Raw genomic sequence first — 14,013 nt, 5'->3', positions numbered from 1 at the left:
GATCAAACTACTGCAGAAAGCAATGCCCTCAGGAAGGACAATTGAGGTTAGGGCACATAGGCTAGGTTTAAGCCCCTCTTCTGTGCTGAGACTTAGGAAAAGGGTGGGGGGTGGGACACAAAGTGCTTCAAGGTCCACCTTACCAGGGAAAGCTGCTCCAGACAGAAGGCAATGGATGTCTGGAGCAGGCCGTGGTCTTCAGCAGTCAATCGGCTAAAAGGGAGGGAAAATGAAATTCAAGTTCCCACGGAAAAGGAGGAAGAGGAGCATGTCCTCCCTCTGTCCCCATGCACCAACAAGCCCAGAGCACCATACTTCTCCTCTAGGCTTAACGCTCTGTTATGGCTCCTCCTGGGCTGAGACTGGCCACTGCCTAGCACCCACCACTCCCTCCTGACCCCCTTTAGAACGGACAGAACCAACATGCGGCCATAACCTAGAGATCCTTCCGAACAGGCCCTCACAGTTGAGTATGTCGAGTCCGAAAGTGACGGGCATTGCCCACCTCCTCATGCGATGAGAAAGGCACAAAGAGGCTGCTGGTGAAGATATGGTTAAGGCATCATCCACACTAGTCATTTTGCCTGTACATCAGGCTCCCTGCTCATGGAAACCTGCCTTCTCCCACAAGGCCGCTGCCTAGGCTGTCCAGAACTCCCAACCTATACCCTGAGGACACCTTGGATATCACCGCCCAACCCTCTGGATCCCTTCAGGTTGCTTTTCCTCACCACCATCCACATTACTCATTTTGCCTGTATGTCAGGCTCCCTGGTAATGGAGACTCGCCTTCTCCCACAAGGCCACTGCCGGACTCCCTGGATATCACCACCCAACCCTCTGGTTCCCTTCAGGTTGCTTTTCCTCACCACCATCCCCTGGCAGCCAGACCACCCCTGACCCATACCCTCCAGCCCCCCCCACCCCCGCCCAAGAGTACCCTCCTCCTGAAGTTTAGGCCCCACCACCTGCCTCCCCCAAAACCACCCCTAGGCCACACCCTGACTGCTGCAGTGGCCTGGTCCACCAGGGCTCCTGGAATAGGATACAACTGGAGCAGTCAGTTACTCAGAACTCTGGCTCTGGGTGCAGCATCTTCACCAGGCCCGGGTGCTTGGGGTGCCCCCGGGATTTGCAGAATGGCACTGGCTATGCCACCTGACTCTCCTCCAGTGCTGGGGCCTCTGGGATCAGCCAGGTCACCGGGGCCACCAGGGACTCCAGGACTGATGGCATCACCAGGGCCAGCTGTGTTCACGAGGGACATTGTGGCCACCAGCACCACCCAGCATGCCTTGGCTGCCAATTGCTGTACACACTGCAAAGGCTTCGGCACCTGCATCTTCAATGGCTGCCCTCGTGGCTCCTCCACTGTGTGCCTCGGACTCCATCTTAAACCGCTCTCCCCCTCCCTCCGTGTCGGGAAAGACTGAACCCTCCCTACATATCCCAACCCTGTAGTGAGATCTGCAGCTCAGCATCAGCAGGGCGCATGTACACACACACCCAGGTCCTGCCCCAAGATTGGGTCCCACCCACCATTGGTTCCCTCGATGACTGCAGGCTCTCGGGTAATGGGCACCCCGTGCAGAAGCTTCACATTTTCGTGTGCCATGTTGCCCCAATGCGCATGTGCAGATGCACAGCCACGTGGTCTGTGCTCTGTGAGTCAGCCCTGCCTCAGGCCTGGAAACCTGGTAAACAGCTCAGCTGTCTGGCCTCTGGGTGGCGCTCCACCCTTTAGTGTGGGGGCAGCTCCTCAATGCGCATGCTCAAACAGACCCTACCCCACTCCTCAGGGCACGTGACTGTTTCCGGTCCAAGCCTGCAAACCCCAAATGAGCCCAGGTCCCTGTGCACCTCCAAGACTGCACTGCTGCCAACCTGGCCATGCTCACAGGTGAGCGTCCTGCTGAGCGCAGGTCCTTGTCATCAACTTCCGGAAGGGAGTCGGGCATCCTGGGTCAGGGCCAGTCTGTCCCTCTGGTGTCCCACACGTAGCTCACGTGTGTGTGTCTGTGTGTGTCCATGTGCACGTGAGCAGGTGCATGCACATGGATATCTGATGTGCATGTCTGTGTGTGTGTGTGTGTGTGTGTGTGTGTGTGTGCCTGAGACAGTGTCTGTGCACAGGTGCTAGCCCATGTGCGTGTACGTATGTGAGAGAGTGCGTGTGCACAGGTGTGTACACACAGGCATGTGCATGTGTGTTTGTGGAGGTGCTTGCAAATGGGCATTCACATGTGTGTGTGTGAGAGAGAGAGAGCATGTGGTCAGGTGCATGCACATGAGCGTCTGTGTGTGTGTGTGTAAAAGAGAGCACAGGTCAGAGACATGCACATTGGCATCTGTGTGTGCTTCTGTTCATGTGCAGGTGCCCTCCCATGGCGGTGCATGGGGACTCAGTCCTGGAGTCGTGAGACTAGGGATGCGGAGTGGGCTGTGCTGGCCCCATGGGGAGGGAAGCAGGGACTGCTGTTGAACTCAATGGGAACGGAATGGGGCAGGGCCACCTGGGGCTCCAGGCACACAGACTGCAGGGACTCCAGACTGCAGGGACTCCAGGCTGGGGGCTTACCCCAGGCCCCCCAGAAGCACCGGTGGGACCAGAGGCACTCCAGGGCTGCCAGAAAGGCAGTGTCCCCCAGGACAAACCCAGTCTCCTGGCCTCTGCAGGCACAACTCTCATGGGCTTTCCCTCTCCAGGAACAAAGACTTCCAGCTCTCCAGAGGGCTGGAGGTGCCGGGGGCCCTCAACTGGGCAGTGACCCCGTGTCTGCTGGCCTGCTGGGTGCTGGTCTACTTCTGGTCTGGAAGCGGATCACGTCAACAGACACAGTACAGCCAGGGTTGATGATGGGCCTGGAGCACCACTTCCTGGGAGGTGGTTTGTGTCCGCCAGGGAACCACTGGTGCCACGGGACGTGACTGGATCAGGTCCATTGCCCGAGGAGGGGGCAGGTACTTCAATCAGGCCACTTGATTTCCACCCCTTGGCTGGATAGGCCTCTCTGCAGCCCTCCAAGTCCAAGGCGAGTAGCCTTCCCCACCCCCACTGGAGGGATTAAATTGTCCTCCATTATCATGTTAGCTGTAGGAGTTTTGTAGGTTACCTTGATCAGATTAAGAAAGTCTGTCTGTAGTCCTAGTTTTCCGACAGTTTTTACCATAGTGGCTGTTGAATATTGTCAAATTATTTTACAGCATCTATCGAAATGATCATATGGTTTTTCTCCTGTGTTTTATTATGATGAATAACACTGGTGTATGATTTTTTAATGCATAACCAATCTTTCATTCTTTGGATAGATCTCATTTGGTCATAATGCTTTATGTATTGCTGGGTTACATTTGTTAACATTTCATTTTTTGTGCTTAACTTAATGAAGAATATTAGTCTGTGGTTGTCTTTTCTTGCAATGTCTTCATCTGGTTTTGGTATTTTGTAAGGCTGGCCTCATAAAATGATTTGAGAAGTGTTTCCCCTCCTCTCCTTTCTGAAAGAAATTGTATGGGCTTAGTGATATTTCTCCTTTACGTATTTCATAGCATTCACTAGTTAAGTCACATGGGCCTGGAGTTTTCTGTTCCATGTCTTTGATAGATTTAGGGACATTTAGGGTTTTCACTTTCTTCTTGAGCTAGTTTTGGGAATTTGTTTCATTCAATGAATTTCTTAATTTCATTTAAATTGGCAATTTTTTTTTTGCTTTTCTTTTTTTAAAATATATTTATTTAATTGGAGGCTAACTACTTTACAATGTTGTAGTGGTTTTTGCCATACATTGACATGAGTCAGCTACGGGTGTACATGTGTTTACAATCCTGAAACCTCTCCCACGTCCATCCCCATCCCACCCCTTGGGTCATCCCAGTGCACCAGCCCTGAGCACCCTCTCTCATGCATCAAACCTGGACTGGCAGTCTATTTCATATATGGTAGTTTCATGTTTCAAAGATATTCTCACAAATCATTCCACCCTAGACTTCTCCCCCAGAGTCCAAATGTCTGTTGTTTATCTCTGTGTCTCTTTTGCTGTCTCGCATATAGACCCATCATTACCATCTTTCTAAATTCCATATATATGCATTAATATACTGTATTGGTGTTTTTCTTTCTGACTTACTTCACTCTGTATAATAGGCTCCGGTTTCATCCACCTCATTAGAACTGATTCAAATGTGTTCTTTTTAATAGCTGAGTAACATTCCATCGTACATATGAACCACATCTTTCTTATCCATTCATCTTCTGGTGAACATCCAGGTTGCTTGCATGTCCTAGCTACTGTAAACAGTGCTGCAATGAACACTGCAGTACAAATGTCTCATACAGTTCTGGTTTGCTCATTGTGTATGCCCAGCAGTGGGATTGTTGGGTCGTATGGGAGTTCTATTTCCACTCTTTACAGGAACCTCCACACTGTTCTCCATAGTGGCTGTACTAGTTTGCATTCCCACCAACAGTGTAAGAGGGTTCCCTTTTCTCCACACCCTCTCCAGCATGTATTTTTTGCAGGTTTTTGGAGAGCAGTCATTCTGACCGGCATGAGATGGTACCTCATTGTGGTTTTGATTTGCATTTTTCTGATAATGAGTGATGTTGAGCATCCTTTCATGTGTTTGTTAGCCATCTGTATGTCTTCTTTGGAGAACTGTCAGTTTAGTTCTTTGGCCCATTTTTTGATTGGGTCATTTATTTTTCTGGAATTGAGCTGCAGGAGTTGCTTGTATATTTTTGAGATTAATCCTTTGTCTGTTGCTTCATTTGCTATTATTTTCTCCCATTCTGAAGGCAGTCTTTTCACCTTGTTGATACTTTCCTTCGTTGTGCAAAAGCTTTTAAGTTTCATTAGGTCCCATTTTTTTATTTTTGCTTTTATTTCCATTATTCTGGGAGGTGGGTCATAGAGGATCCTGCTGTGATTTATGTCAGAGAGTGTTTTGCTTATGTTTTCCTCTAGGAGTTTTATAGTTTCTGGACTTATGTTTAGATCTTTAATCCATTTTGAGTTTATTTTTGTGTATGGGGTTAGAAAGTGTTCTAGTTTCATTCTTTTACAAATGGTTGACCAGTTTTCCCAGCACCACTTCTTAAAGATATTGTCTTTTCTCCATTGTATATTCTTGCCTCCCTTGTCAAAAATAAGGTATCCATAGGTGCATGGATTTATCTCTGGGCTTTCTATTTTGTTCCATTGATCTATATTTCTGTCTTTGTGCCAGTACCATACTGTCTTGATGACTGTAGCTTTGTAGTAGAGCCTGAAGTCAGGCAGGTTAATTCCTCCAGTTCCATTCCTCTTTCTCAAGATTGCTTTGGCTATTCAAGGTTTTTTTGTATTTCCTTGCAAATTGTGAAATTATTGTTCTAGCTCTGTGAAAAATACCGTCAGTAGCTTGATAGGGATTGCACTGAATCTATAGTTTTCTTCAGATAATATACTCATTTTCACTATATTGATTCTTCCAATCCATGAACATGGTATAATTCTCCATCAATTTGTGTCCTCTTTGATTTCTTTCATCAGTGTTTTATAGTTTTCTATATATAGGTCTTTTGTTTCTTTAGGTAGATATATTCTTAAGTATTTTATTCTTTTCATTGCAATGGTGAATGGAATTGTTTCCTCAATTTCTCTTTCTGTTTTCTCATTGTTAGTGTATAGGAATGCAACGGGTTTCTGTGTGTTAATTTTATATCCTGCAACTGTACTGTATTCATTGATTAGCTCTAGTAATGTTCTGGTAGAATCTTCAGGGTTTTTTATGTAGAGGATCATGTCATCTGCAAACAGTGAGAGTTTTACTTCTTCTTTCCCATTATGGATTCCTTTTATTTCTTTTTCTGCTCTGATTGTTGTGGCCAAAACTTCCAAAACTATGTTGAATAGTAGTGGTGAGAGTGGGCACCCTTGTCTTCTTCCTGACTTTAGGTGAAATGCTTTCAGTTTTTCACCATTGAGGATGATGTTTGCTGTGGGTTGGTCATATACAGCTTTTATTATGTTGGGGTATGTTCCTTCTATTCCTTCTTTCTGGAGAGTTTATCATATATCGATGTTTAATTTTGTCAAAGACTTTCTCTGCATCTATTGAGATAGTCATATGGTTTTTATCTTTCAATTTGTTAATGTGGTGTATTACATTGATTTGCAGATATTAAAGAATCCTTGCATTCCTGGTGTAAAGTCCACTTGGTCATGACGTATGATCTTTTAAAGATGTTGTTGGATTCTGTTTGCTAGAATTTTGTGAAGGATTTTTGCACCTATGTTAGTCAGTAATATTGGCCTGTAGTTTTCTTTTTTTTTGTGGCATCTTTGTCTGGTTTTGGTATTAGGGTGATGGTGGCCTCATAGAATGAGTTTGGAAGCTTACCTACCTCTGCAATTTTCTGGAAGAGTTTGAGTAAGATAGGTGTTAGAACCTCTCTAAATTTTTGGTAGAATTCAGCTGTGAAGTCGTCTGGTCCTTGGCTTCTTTTTGCTGAAAGATTTCTGATTACAGTTTTGATTTCTGTGCTTGTGATGGGTCTGTTATTTTCTATTTCTTCCTGATTCAGTTTTGGAAAGTTATAGTTTTCTAAGTATTTTTCCATTTCCTCCAAGTTGTCCATTTTATTGGCATATAGTTGCTGATAGTAGTCTCTTCGGATCCTTTCTATTTCTGTGTTGTCTATTGTGATTTTTCCATTTCCATTTCTAATTTTGTTGATTTCATTCTTCTCCCTTTGTTTCTTGATGAGTCTGGCTAATGGTTTGTCAAATTTATTTATCTTCTCAAAGAACCAAATTTTAGCTTTGTTGATTTCTGCAACATAGCTTTGAGGATCTTCTCTAGACAGGAAACACAGAAAGGGTGTGTAAACTCAAACCAAAAATCACAAAGTAAATGGCAATGAGACCACACTTATCAATAATTATCTTAAATATAAATGGGTTGAATGTCCCAACCAAAATACAAAGACTGGCTGAATAGATACAAAAAAAGACCCCAATATATGCTGTCTACAAGAGACACATCAAAACAAGGGACACATACAGACTGAAAGTGAAGGGCTGGCTGGAAAAATGTATTTCACGCAGATGGAGACCACAAAAAAACAGGAGTAGCAATATTCCTATCAGATAAAAGAGACTTTAAAATAAAGGCTGTGAAAAGAGACAAAGAAGACACTACATAATGATCAAAGGATCAATCCAAGAAGATATAACAATTATAAGTATATATGCCCCCAACATCGGAGAAGGCAATGGCAACCAATTCCAATACTCTTGCCTGGAAAATCCCGTGGACGGAGGAGCCTGGTAGGCTGCCGTCTATGGGGTCGCACAGAGTCAAACACAACTGAAGCGACTTAGCAGCAGCAGCAGCAGCAGCACCCAACATAGGAGCACCACAATATGTAAGACAAATGCTAACAAGTATGAAAGGGGAAATTAACAATAGTACAATAATAGTGGGAGACTTTAATGCCCCACTCACACCTATGGGTAGATCAACTACACAGAAAATTAACAAGGAAACACAAACTTTAAATAACACAATGGACAAGCTAGACCTAAAAGAGGCATTTTAAATGGCACTTATGAGCCCATGAAACTCACCTGCCATCTTCATCTGTCTAACTTCACAATGCTGTGTCACATGGCAGGGGTATTGTGCCTCCTCCAAACCTGTCTTCAAAGCCACAGTATTCAGGCTTTCATTCTGTCTCTCTCACCTTTCATCATTATCTGGTTTTTAATATCTTGCCTAAAATCCCTCCTTAATGACTAGGCTGTATTCAAGTGTCTGTGGAAATGAGGATCATTCCACATTTTTCCTACAAGGTGGTCTTAAAGCACCTTGAAGACAATTTAATTCTGGGCCGCCTATAAGACATCTTCCATCCCACCTCCTTTTCTGTGTTCACATAGCTCTGCTCAGTTTTCCAGTTTCCAGTCTGAAACCCCTGTCTTCAGGCTGAGAATTCAGTGAATACACGTGCCTTTGCTCCACTTGTAGCTGTCTTTTGCCATTTTGAAGACTCGCAGTTGGCTCCTCCAGAGCCCCTGAGCACCCCTATATATACCCCTGCCCAGGGAGCACACCCTTATGCTTTATGAGGTCATCAATTCACTTCCCAAACCAATGGTGGCCCTGAGTGAGCCTTGACATCGCAAAGCCCCTTCCTGACACCTCTAGGGTAGGATGGGGAGAAATTAAGATGGTTTGGTGGGATAAAAGAGGCATTTTAAGTGCCCCTTATGAGCCCACGAACCTCACCTGTGTTCTTCATCTCTCTGACTCGACACTAATGTGTCATATGGCAGTGGTAGTGTGTCTGCTCCGAAACTGGTTTCAAAGCCACAGTATTCAGGCTTTGAATACTCAGGTTTTCTCTCACCATTATCTAGTTTTTAATATTTTGCCTAAAATCCCTCCATGATAATTAAGCTGTGTTCAAGTGTCTGCTTTCTTCATACAAGGTGGCCTTAAAGCACCTTGAAGACCACTTAATTCTGGGCCACCTACCAGAAAACTTCCATCCCAGCTCTTTTCTCAGTATTCACATAGCTCTCCTCAGTTTTCCAGTTTCCAGTTGGAAACCCCTGTCTTCAGGCTATGAGAATTCAGTGAATACACGTGCCTTTGCTCCACTTGGAGCTGTCTTTTGCAATTTGGAATACTGGCAGTGGTCTGCTCCAGAGACTGACCCTGTACCCACAGGGGACGCCTCCACCCCCCAGGCAGTTTTGTGCTTCATCCATGTGAGAATTGGTGAGGCTGCCGCTCCCTGCAATGGCCCCATGACCCCGAGGACCCTCTGTCTCTCCTCTGCTTGGGGGGCAGGGAGGGTGTTGGCCTCCATGGGCCACAGAGATGCCCCCTCCCACAGGCACAGTGTGCAACTCTTTGGAGCCAAACCTGCGTGTGCAGCTTGCCTGCCCCCTCCTCACCAGTCTCACTCTTCCCACCCGTCTCTGTCCGCTGGGGCTTTTCCCAGGCCCCCTCGTCTTGGGGAGTTTGTGGGCAATTCCTGGCCTCCCCTGGCCTATGGTGGCATCCCTCACTCCTGCTTCATATAACCATCTCCTCCCTGGGTCTTCACATCCCCTCTGTCTGCACCTGTGTCCCGATTTCCCCTTTGTAGAAGGACACCAGTCATACTGGGTTTGGGTCACCCTAATGGCCCCATTTTAACTTGATCATCTCTGCAAAGACCACCCCCCCCAAACAAGGTCACAATTCTGCAGTCACGCTCACACATTAGGGCTCCAACATATGAATTTGTGGGGACACATTCAGCCTGTAAGAGCGCCCCCACGGTCTGCTGCTTCTCCACCAGCTCTTGTGTCTCTGGGCTCATCACTAACTGCACCTCCTGGCACTGTGAGGAGGGTAAGAAGGGGGCGTCTCCTGACTTCACCCCCCACCCCAGCCCTGCCAGAGTGTGTCTGTGCAGGGGTGGGGGGTAGCACTGGGGAGGAAAGCCCTCTGGAGGGGCGGGAGCAGGGAGGGGTCGGCCTGTCCTCTGCATCGCACTCTGCCCCACCCCTGCCCTTTGGGTCCCATCAGCCTCTGCTGTCCTCTCTGCCGCTCCCTGCTAAGCACCCCAGGTCAGCCCACGTGGTCACCCTGGACCCCATGGAGGGAGTGCTCTGCCTCTTGTGGCCCAGCCCAGCGCCATATACACTGCTTCTACACCAGGCCCCCCAGTGGGGTGCCGTCCACCATGGCCCTGCTGCCCCTGCTGGCCTTGGTGCCCCCTCTTTGTCCAGGCCCCAAGGCAGAGGAGGAGCCCTGCCTCCTGCCGGAATGTGACCGAGTCCCAGGGAGCCCAGACTTGCCGGCCGCCTTGCCTCAGCCAAGCCCATCCCCTCACCACTGCTTCCTCTTTTATTCCCCAGGAGCTGAAGGCTGGGGCCCTTGGGGACCCTGGTCAAGCTGTAACCGGAGCTGTGGCGGGTTGGGGGTCTCCAGAGCCAGACCCAAGCCTGTGACCAGCCCCCACCCCAGGGCCTGGGGGAGTACTGCAAAGGGTCTCGGATGCAGGGGGTGGCCTGCCAGGCTCTACCGTGCCCAGGTACCTGCCAGGGACGGCCGTGGGGGTCAAGGAGGAGAGGTGAGAAAGCTGTGGGGGGCATTCTGGGGAGGCCAGCGGGGAGGTGGGGGGTCAGGGAGTGACCTGCACGGCTGTCTATGCACCCAGTACCCTCCCCTCCACAGTGACCAACGGCACCACAATCGAAGGGGCCCATGGCCCTCCCTGCTCTTGCTCCTGCGATGACCTTGTGGTGAGTCTGGGCTCCTGATTGTCACGTTGCCAGACGGCAGAATGTGGTCCCTCTGAGCTGGGGCCGTCCGCAGTTGGTGGGAAGGATAGGGGTCAGCGCCCAGCCGGCCTGGCTCCTGGAGAGCAGCAGGAGTGAGCCTCATCCAGCATCCCTTGTCATCCTTACCACATATATGTTTCTCAGTTGACATGTTTTATGATAGAAACAGCAGGAACACACAGGAAAAGGGAAGTCCACTTGGTGGATCATCCGAAACCCCCCACGTGGAGCGCGTTGGTGTGCAGACCTTGACCCTGTGCGTGCGAGAGGGCACACGCCTGTTCTGGGGCATGGGGCCAGTCCAGGACCATGGAGAGGAATCCAGGCTGGCCTCCGGCGAGGGGTCACGGTCGAGTGGCACCTGCGCAGTGGCGAGGAAGTGGTCCCGTGTCAAAAGATGCTGGAGCAAACAACTAGGGCGAAGGGACGGAGCTTTGAGAAGCCCTGCTCGGGCCTGTCCAAGGAGGATGGGAGGCTCTACACGGAGGCAGAGGACCAGGACACGGTGCGTGGTCCCGGCCTCTCCCAGGGAGCCCCAGCACCTTCCCAAACGCCCACTGCTCCCTCCAGCTTTCCAGTACCTGGCTCCTTCCATCCTAGGAGATCTGCCTCGGTCCCCACTCAAACCTCCATGGGGCCCAACGTCTGGTTGATACTCCATTCAGGGAAGCTCCTCACAGGCTGTCCCTTCCCCACTCCCCTGGAGGAGAAACTCCAGTGGAGACTCGACATAAACTGTTTAGAAAAGACAGCTATGAACCGGAGCATTGCACTTCCCACCTCTCTGGCCCCCACAGCCTCCTTATTCACTTTATTGTGGCTCCCAGGTGCCCACTTCATCCTGCAGCAGTCCCCTTGGGCCCCCTGCTTTCCACTGACCCAGGCCCTCCCTTCCTTGTCCCCCAGCACTGTGTTTGGTGCTGCCATCCTGGCTGTTACTGCCCCCCAGGCCAGGTGCTGAGTGCCAAGGGCACCATCTGCATGCAGTCCAGTCACTGTAGCTGCCTGGACCTGTAGCTGACTGGGAAGCAGCACTGTCTGGGCGCCCAGCTGGCCAGGCCTGATGGCTGCAACTACTGGTGAGGGCCGGGGGTGGGGAGTGCGAGCAGGATGCCACGGGTGAGGGCAGGGCTAGTCCACTCCGTGTCTCACACACCCAAGCTCTCCCAGTCTCAGATGATGCAGGGTAGGCAGGCTAGGCTCCCATAAGTCCTGAGAAGATGTGGCAGGTACCCTAACCCCTGGTCTGACAGATGGGGAAACTGAGCCAGCCAGCTCTGGGGGTCTGGGAGACTTCAGAAATCTGGACGTGTGCTTTGAGAGGGCAGTGGGTGGTGATGTGGTGCTTCCTCCTGCTGTCTGGCCTCCTTCACCTGCAGACGACCTGTGGTCACTTCCCCATAGGACCAAGTCTGTAAGATACCTGAGAGCGCCTTGGGTGTGTCAGGGAGCAGGGTCTGGAGGTGCTGGAGAGTGGGGAGGGGGACTGAGACCTCAGAGGACAGTGGAGGTGCAGGAGAGGGGAAAGGGAGGCAGATGGGGAGGGGCATATGTGGAGGGCACAGCGCGAGTGAGCTGCCCTCTCTCTGTGCCTGCGTGCCCCACCCAGCACCTGCTCTGAGGCCGGCTCACCTGCACAGGCCTGCCTTGCCCAGATATGTACCACGCTCAGAACGAGGTGAGGAGAAGCAGTCTGGGGGTGCAGTGAGGGCTGGGACTGGGGGTGGGATGGCTGCACCCCAGGGCTCACCATTCACCCCCACAGTGCCTGGTGCCTGGTGCACATGGTTGGAGTGGACAGCATGCTCCCAGCCCTGCTGGGCCCAGATGAGGACCTGCTCCAGGGCCTGCAGTTGTCCAGCGCCACAGCATGGGGGGGCCCCGAACCCCAGGCAGGCAAGGGAGGCAGGGGCCCAGCATCAGAGGGAGACCTGTGCCAGCTCCCCCCCCCCCCGAGTGCCCAGGTGAGACGTCCCACTGGGGGGCTTCAATCCCAGGGGGCTGGAACCTCTTGGGCCTCCCAAGGCAAAGGGGTGCTTTTGTATTCCTGCCACAGTGGACGAAGCTTGGAGCCTGAGGGGACCATGGTCTCCCTGTGATGTATGCCTGGGGCAGTCCCATCACAGCCGAGCATGCAGCTGGCCTCCCACCTCTGAGGGAGGCCGGCCCTGCCCTGGGGGCCACAGGCAGAGTCGACCCTGCCAGGGCAATTCCACTCAGTGCACAGGTGAGGACTTCTGTGGAGATGGTGGGTGGTGGTGGTGGCTTTTAAGGCTAGGGAAATGCTACCTCTGAGCTTTGACCCCCTGCATCTGACCCTCCCCCGCCCCTGCATACACACATGCATGCCACTTCCTTTGAGGGAGAGCCTTTAGGGCACTCAGCCTGTGGAACTGGGCGAGTGAAGGTCCTAGCAGGTGGTGGGCATGACAGGAGGGCTGGTCACTCAACTCTCGGGAATCCCCGCCTCAGGATGGACCCCCTCCCAAACCTACCCGCTCTGCTACCCACCTGCTGCAGACAGCAGGTAGCCAGGGTCTTCTCCCCTATGGGCAGCCCTGCCTCCACTCTTGCGAGGACCTGTCTCCCCAAGGTCGTGTGCCAGCAAGACTCGACAGGCTACCAGCAGCCCAGCTGTGGGTGACCCCCAGGCCAGCTGTCCCAGGATGGCCTTTGTGTGCCCCCCCCCCCCGCCCACTGGCCCAGTGCTGCTGCCTGTATCAGCCCAGAGGCATGGGTCAGATGTCTCCCTGAACCCGCCCCCCAAGCACAGCAGTGCCCTCCCGCCTGGTCCCTTCCACTCTGCCCACAGGGGCCAGCCTGGGACTGTAGGATGGGAATGGGCAACTCCTGTGTCCCAGGGCTGGTGCCCGTTGGGGCTTCTGTGTCCTCCACCCACCAGGACCCTGATCCCTGTGGGTGGAGACAGCGGGGTAGAGCCCTGAGCAGGGTTGGTGATTGGCTGAGCCGTCTGAAGCACCCGCCCCGCTCCTGTGCCCTCAGGGATCCCTGAGAACCAGAGTCACTCCGTGAGGTCTGGGCTCAGCTCCTGGGAGAGCCTGGAGGCTGGAGAGGTGATGGCGGGGCTGTGTGACAACTGGTGAGCCAAGAGCACCAGGGAGGCATGGGCTGTCAGCTGGGCAGGAGGAACCCCAGGAAAGCAGGCAGGACCCTGTCTTCTGAAGCCCCGCCTTTATCCCCAGCACCTGTGTGGTGGGCATCCTGGGAGGAATGTAGCGTCACCTGTGGCAGACGGGAGCGGCTGCCCGGGGCCTGCCCGCCAGAGCCCCACCTGCTGCACCCAGGTCTGCAGAGGTGAGCACCGGCCCAGGCCCTGTCTGGGCACTCTGACTTCACTCCTGATCCCCATCCTGGCCTTTAACCCTGACTCCCAGGTTGCCTTTTGACCTCTCCCACCCAACCCGCCACATGCCACCCCTCACCCAGGCCGGTGGTGGGCAAACAGAGGAGGAAGCAGGCGGATTTGCGGGGCAGGGGAGACTGTAGGAGCAGGCGTGACCTAGGGTCTGGCCCAGGGAGGGTGTGGTCTGCATGACTCGGGGGCCACTGGAGGGGATGGGCACTGGGGTGAGAGAAGGTGGGCAGAGCAGGCCATGAGGGCAGTGTGGCCGGGGTGCTAATTCAGGGTTCAGCTGGTAAAGCATCTTCCCACAATGTGGGACACCCAGGT

General features: G+C 51.9%; 1 pseudogene; it reads left to right on the top strand.

Annotated features, from left to right (window-relative positions):
- The first annotated feature begins 2,143 nt into the window (after positions 1 to 2,143).
- LOC133052670 (SCO-spondin-like) lies at positions 2,144 to 13,559 on the top strand (annotated as a pseudogene).
- Positions 13,560 to 14,013: the final 454 nt, after the last annotated feature.

This window comes from Dama dama, chromosome X, assembly GCF_033118175.1.
Source record: "Dama dama isolate Ldn47 chromosome X, ASM3311817v1, whole genome shotgun sequence".
Lineage (NCBI taxonomy): Eukaryota > Metazoa > Chordata > Mammalia > Artiodactyla > Cervidae > Dama > Dama dama.
The sequence above is the reverse complement of the archived record's forward strand: the minus strand, read 5'-3'. Positions and strand labels throughout refer to the sequence as shown.